This window comes from Homalodisca vitripennis, unplaced genomic scaffold, assembly GCF_021130785.1.
Source record: "Homalodisca vitripennis isolate AUS2020 unplaced genomic scaffold, UT_GWSS_2.1 ScUCBcl_491;HRSCAF=2606, whole genome shotgun sequence".
NCBI classification, from domain to species: Eukaryota; Metazoa; Arthropoda; class Insecta; order Hemiptera; family Cicadellidae; genus Homalodisca; species Homalodisca vitripennis.
In genome coordinates, this window is record NW_025776628.1 from 168972 (window position 1) to 175857 (window position 6886).

At 32.5% G+C, this 6886-nt stretch overlaps 1 long non-coding RNA gene across 1 annotated transcript; it reads left to right on the forward strand.

Moving 5' to 3' along the window:
• The first annotated feature begins 2521 nt into the window (after nucleotides 1-2521).
• Nucleotides 2522-3313, forward strand: LOC124370796. Its single transcript, XR_006923214.1, has 3 exons — nucleotides 2522-2608; nucleotides 2941-3024; nucleotides 3246-3313. It is a non-coding gene; the product is annotated as an uncharacterized LOC124370796 (long non-coding RNA).
• Nucleotides 3314-6886: the final 3573 nt, after the last annotated feature.

Genomic DNA, 6886 nt, shown 5'->3' on the forward strand with positions numbered 1-6886 from the left:
AGTTTTATAAATTCTCAGTTTGGCCTCTTTATGAAGAATATTATTTATATATATATATATATATATATATATATATATATATATATATATATATAAAATCCCTTTTTAATTATTAAATGCTTATTTTAGGGTTTTTGTGATAAGAATCATCAACTATAAGAGACTAATAACACGAGAGTGCTAGTTTGGTGTAAAACACGCACCTGCCTTCTCCTGTCAAGGAAGCTAACGACACATGTCAATGAATTTGCAGTCCGATAAAAATAAAACTCAGCGTACATATATTGTTCCGTGAATACACTAATGCATATTTAAAAACTGGTTACCTCAAGGCTTGATCATAATAACAGGGGACCTCAATATGAGCCTATCCCTTTACTAAAATGGTATGATTTCTACTAAAATCGGGCTCTGGTCAAGGGTTTTCACCGGGTTTTAAATATCTTTTTACTACATATTTACATATCCATAAAACATAAACGACATTTGATTTCGACTTGTTGGTTTTCAAGTTCATTTCTGAAAAGATCTGCAGGCATGAATTCAATTATGTGAATAATGTGATCTCTAAATCCTTAATGGATTCATTTTTTAAGCAGAGTGTCATGTTGTTAGCTTACTGAATCAGTTTTCCATGTTGAATTGCTACCATTCAATCTGCTGACGTACATAAGAAATAAGATGCTCAAGGATTGAAACCTAAGAGACAGCATGAGCCATTTTGATTTTTCAGAAACAACATTTGAAATCTCTACGCACTGATCTCAACTCTTGAGGTAAGAAGTGAGCTGTAAGTGCGAGATATCCCGGACGCAGTGTTTCATTATATTCGCATTGAATAGGTTTCGAGAGATAAAAATACGCTAAGCACGTACTCTCGTCTTTCTAAACCATGGAAAACATCTTATACAAGATTGTATTTGTACCAATTTTGAAACAATTTTTTCAAAATCCAAATTGTTCAGGTTTCAGAAATTTTGTTTTATATAAAATCTTTTCAAAGAATTTGCTAACCAGTATCGTACTCGTTTCAGTACCTAAAAAATAATGAATCCATAAAATTAAAAAATTCTTCTACATTTTATACTCAAAATATACAGAATTCTTGTCCGATGCAATAAAGCAGATAACGATAATATATACTTAAAGTTTCAGTAAAGTAAATTTCCTAATGTGAAGGCATGAGTGGACTCTACACATAATAGCTTACTGAATTTGCAGTAGCCATTAGGTCACTTAAGTTAAGTACACCACTCTTCGTTATTTAAGTGCAAGTGCAGCGTTAAACAAACTACTTAATGAGCTACATACTACTTTCATTACTTAGGAGGTTTTAGTAACTTCTGGACTTTATTTGCTATCCACGACTTACTTTACGTAACAATTAAGTTAAATTATTTAACAAATAAAAGACAAGAGTAATTAACAACGAACTATACTACTGGAACGCGCGCTGTCCATAAGCCCTGTACTATGTTTTTTCCGGGCACACACAGCCGTGTGCTGCGGGAGTATCCATAGACTTGCAGGCGCTCGGAGTGGGCAAGAACTCAACCGCACTAATCGACTACACAGGTAACCCGCTTTTACATGTCACACAACATGAACTTTTCATGTCACAACACGAACTCATCATTGGACATACTTTTACTTCAGTCTGTCTCAACGTCTGCTACGAGAAGGTCAATTGTTATTTTTAATCGTTTTTAAAGTCAATTATTATTTTAATCGTTTTAATAGGTGTTTAAGAGAGTTACAAAATTTGTTTTTATATTCGAGATGCTTTTTAACAATGGTAAAGAGTTTGTGCTGCGTACAACTGTACTTCGAGATGGAGTAAAGGCTGCAACACTTCTTTTCACAAGTAAGGACTTAACATTTTTAACCATAGTAATACATTTAGCAATTATAAATTGTAACATGATATGTTGTATTTTATACTTGTTTCATAAACTTGCAAGATTATTAGGACCTAACAGAAATAGTTCAGTAAGTACGACTGTTGATGGTATATAAATAAATAATTATGTGTAAGACTGATTATCCGCTAGTCAAAAATATATTTTTATATTTTAAAACTATAATTTGATAATTTCTGTAAACAATTTAAAAATCCAATTACTCAAGAGAGTTGTTCCAAGTTAGCCTATCTATTCTTAAAGTAGATTTTAGCCTTTTTTAACACTATGCACCAAATTCCAATCCAGTACAAACTAAAAACATTTGTTTTATGTACTTCAGAATTATTGTTATGTTTTGATTTTTTCAGTAAATTATACAGACTTTTTTATGTTTTAGCTTTCCGTTGGATGATGACAAACTTTTAAAAAAATGGATTATTGCATTGAAAAGAAAGAAATTCAAACCAACAAAACATACTGTTCTGTGTGGTAAACATTTCAAAGAAGACGATTTTCATTTAGTTTTACCAAACACAACTAAGAAAAGACTAAAAAATGAAGCATTCCGACATTGTTTGACTTTCCATCAAATATCCAACCACCGCCAAAAAAACAGAGGAAGGGTTGTCATCAAAAAGAAGTTACCCGTACCTATTCAGCCACCTAGTGCAGATCTTCGATTTGAAGCCAACACGTCTATGTCATCGGTAAGTTTAACATAATTATTTGTGTTGTCAGAATCAAAAAGCAAATGTGTAATATGATAAACATAATTTTTAAAAGAACGTAAAAACTACTTTGCTCCCCTGCACAGTGTTAAAAAACATAAAATCATTATATTAAATTGTTATTATTCTATTAATACTATTGTAAGTATTTTTTATTTGATATAAAACTATAAACAAATTTTAAGCCAGCCTTGTTGCCGCAAACCTCAGTTATAATGTTTCTATTGTTTTTTTATTGTCTGCAATTTTGCTGCGATAGGGCTATATTCAACGCAGGTTAATCTAACAGCATTTTTGTTGTATTTTTTGAGGTTCTGCTGCTGCCGTTGGAACACGACCAGTCAGTTTCCACACCAAACGAGCAAAAATCAACAGTTGGCCTACATCAAACACCGGTAAGCTGTAGTATAGTTCGTTGGTAGACATAGACACGGACATCACGTAAAAGGTTTTTTTTAGAGGATGCGGCTAGATATAAAAAGTCCTCATGAATTGGAGTGGGGTTCTTATACAAATGTTTTTTTAATAAGTTTGGGTTAATAATTTTAATAAAATTCACGAATGATAATTACAATAATTTTAATTGTTGTAATTAATTCAATGCTAATGATTCTAGGATAAGCGGAAAACTGCATCACCATCCACATCTCTATCTCCCAGAAAAGTGCTATTGCGCCGGAAGGTTTAAAGCTCTAAAGCAAAAAATTAAAAAGAAGGGACTGTAAATTAAGGTCAATGAAAGAATTGATTTCAAATTTGAAAAACACAAATTTAAAGCACCAGATTCGTTAATCGAAATTGTAGAAAACAACTTTACAGGGTTGCCTTTCGAGTTATTGTTGAGTAGCCTGAAAAACAAAGGAAAAAGTAAAAACAAACATACTTTCACAGAAAGTGTTAAGGAGTTTGCCTTAACACTATATTTTTATTCACCAAAAGCTTATAGATACTTGCGGGCTTCAAATTTAATTTTACCACATCCTGCCACATTAAGAAAATGGATTTCAAAATTTTAATTGTTGTCCAGGGTTTTTGGAGGAGGTATTCATGTATTTAAGACATAATGTTAAGGAACAGGAGCACCTAAGAAATGTAAGTTTGGTATTCGATTCCATGAGCATTAGAAAGCAGATAGTTTATGACGAGCAACTAGGGAAAAATGTAGGATATGTAGATGTTGGAGGATTCAAAATAGACAACAACGAGGAGATTGCTACAGAAGCTTTAGTATTTCAAATTGTTTCTTTGAGAGGCCACTTTAAATGTATCGTAGGGTATTTTTATGTAAATAAAACTTCATCAGTTTTTCTGTCGCAGCTAATTAAAGTGGCTATAGTTAAACTAAGTGAAAGTGGGCGTTAATGTACAGAGCGTGACCTTTGACGGAACCAGCACGAATCTTAGCGCATTGAAACATTTAGGTTGTAAGTTCCCTGAAGCGCCATTTTTCAAACTCGATACTATGAATTACGATATTTGTGCCATTTTGGATCCTCCACACATGTTAAAAACTAGCAAGAAATGCACTAGCACTAGCGGACATAAAGGTTATAGACTCCGAGTCAGGGAGAATTTGTTTTAAGTATATAGAGGATCTTAATAATTTACAGAACAAGCTAGGTCTGAAAATGTGTAACAAATTATCAGACAAACATGTTTTCTACAAAAATAGAAAAATGAATGTAAAGGTAGCTGCACAGACTATTAGTTCCAGCGTAGCAGACGCTTTACAATATTTGAACATTAAAGAACATCCACAGTTTCTCAGATTCAGATTGTCTAGCAACTGTAGAAAATTTTTAAGAATAGTTTGACAATCTTTTCGATTTTATGAACAGTAGGGATCCCATTTGGAAGAGGCTACAAGGGCCCGATGAAACTAGAGAAAACAAAGCAAATGATGATTTAATGCTTAAAAAAGCAGACAACTATTTGTCAAAACTTAAAATTGGAGGACAATCAATTTTTAAATCATGCAAGGAAGAACGTTCGCTTTAGGTTTTCTAAGTAATATTAGAGTTTTTGTATTTTAAGAGACAGATTGTTAGTTTTAGAGGATTTTAAATACTTGTTGTCATACAAATTTAGTCAAGACCACCTGGAATTATTTTTCTCCTGTATTAGAAGTAGGGGTGGGAATAATGACAATCCTAATACCAAAACAGTTTACTTGGGCAGTAAGGCAACTAATGGTTTAGGAACAGTGTCAGGGCATCTGAAAAATTCCAAACTGTCTTGAGTTTGAACCCCAACTCACACTTAGGCCTTCTTGAGTTAGGCCATGGTTTATGTGTTGTAGATGACATAGATGACGAGAGTGGAAATTGAGAGCGCCATATGTGTAATGGAAAATTATGATGACTCTAGTTTTAAGGATGAAATCTTGTATTATATCTGTTGGAGTCAATTGTTAGACGAATGGAGAAAACAAATCAAATGTAAAGATTGTTGTTATGTACTCCCATGCTAATGATTCTGATCTTAGAACATATACACGCCTTACTGATTTTAAATCTAAGGGCAAATTAATCAGATCAAGTGAGGATGTATTAAAGGTTGTTAAATATGCCTATTTGCTCAAGCATATCTGAGACTAATTTGACTACTGTAAATTTAACAATGAGAGTTTGTAACCATTTAACAGGTAGTGTATTCAAAGGACATTTAAGTAACGATGAATTTACTGGAAGCCATGAATTATTGTTAATAAAATCTGTAACTCAATTGTTTTTGAAAATAATATCTCATCACATTGCAAAACAAAAAACCTTGCATGTGACGAAGAAATCTAACTTGGGCATAAGACAAAAACTTAAATAAAATGATTTTTTGTTTTCCAACACTTAGACTAAGTTTATCATGTTTGTGAATTGTTTTGTGACATGAAATTGAAATATACCACAAGTAATAAGAAAACATGTAGCCCTACTATTTTACCTAGACTATATCTGGTTCCTGTTGTGTTAGTTACTGTCGTAGCCTACGGTAATTTGATAACGATTACAGGTTATTGTTTATAGTAATTTAACATACACCTCAAATGCTTAAGAAAAAACGCTGTGTAACAACAGATGTTAGAAAATTATGTGTTGTAATAAAATTTAATCATATTAGAGGCTACAGGGCGATTTAAAATGCCGCGAAAGCAAACTGCATAGCCTGCTTGTACGCGGAGCGTGTTCTTGCCCACTCCCGAGCGCCTGCAAACGTCAGACGCAACCCCGGAATTTTCGGCCCGGTTCTGTAGCCCAGCGCGCGTTCCAGTAGTATAGTTCGTTGGTAATTAATTTTATTCAATTATATTAAGTAATGTCACATATTACTTAACTCTTTACATTAACTCTAATCTAGGAAATGTGATAGAGTTTGGATTTATTCGGAGCTATTGTGTTGGATTAAAAACAAAACATAAAACTTAGACAATATTGATTCACGTGTTTGGTAATTGCAACTCCAAATTACCAAATTTGGTGTGGTTTCTTGGTATGTAACTGTATTACCATATACTTATTTTATATTACTATATTTATTCTATATGCACCACGTATAAAAGGATAGCAGTAAGCTTAGATATATGTGTATTTGATTCTTCACAACTAACAGATGACACTGATTGAAAATGGGCGTATTTTTCATTATATACAACCCTATTACAGAATATATAAACTGTAGAACGAATTTCATTGTGTTGCTATAACCAGTTAACCTCTCAGTATCTACAGTAATTGTGATGGTGTCCCACCATAACCTCCTAACAGCTCAAGGATAAAAGTTGTGGCTATCAGTAAACATTACTATTATTAAATATTAATAAAAACACTATTTTTCCAAATTGTTTTATTATTTCGGGCGAGGCCTTTCAAAACCGAAGGTTTCATCTTCAGGCACTCCACAAATAAATATTTACACATTGTTTGTTAAAATTAATATTAAATTAACATATGGTGTAAAATGTAAATACAAAAATTTTGGAAATATTTCTGCCAGTATGAAAAAATTATATTTGACTAGAGTTTAATTTTTTAATAAATTCAGATGAAAGAAGATTGGAATTTTCAATAGGGCCATCTTCATTGTTCATGAGTTTTTCTTTACTTCTGTTTATGTATAGTGTTTCCCAAGCATTCAAGTTCATTGGTTTTGTTATTTCTTTTATTAATTTTAGATTTGTAATTGATGTTCTGTGTCCTGATTCAATGCAGTGCTTGGCTACAGCAGATTTGTCAACTCTTCCATATTTTGTGTGTGATAAATGCT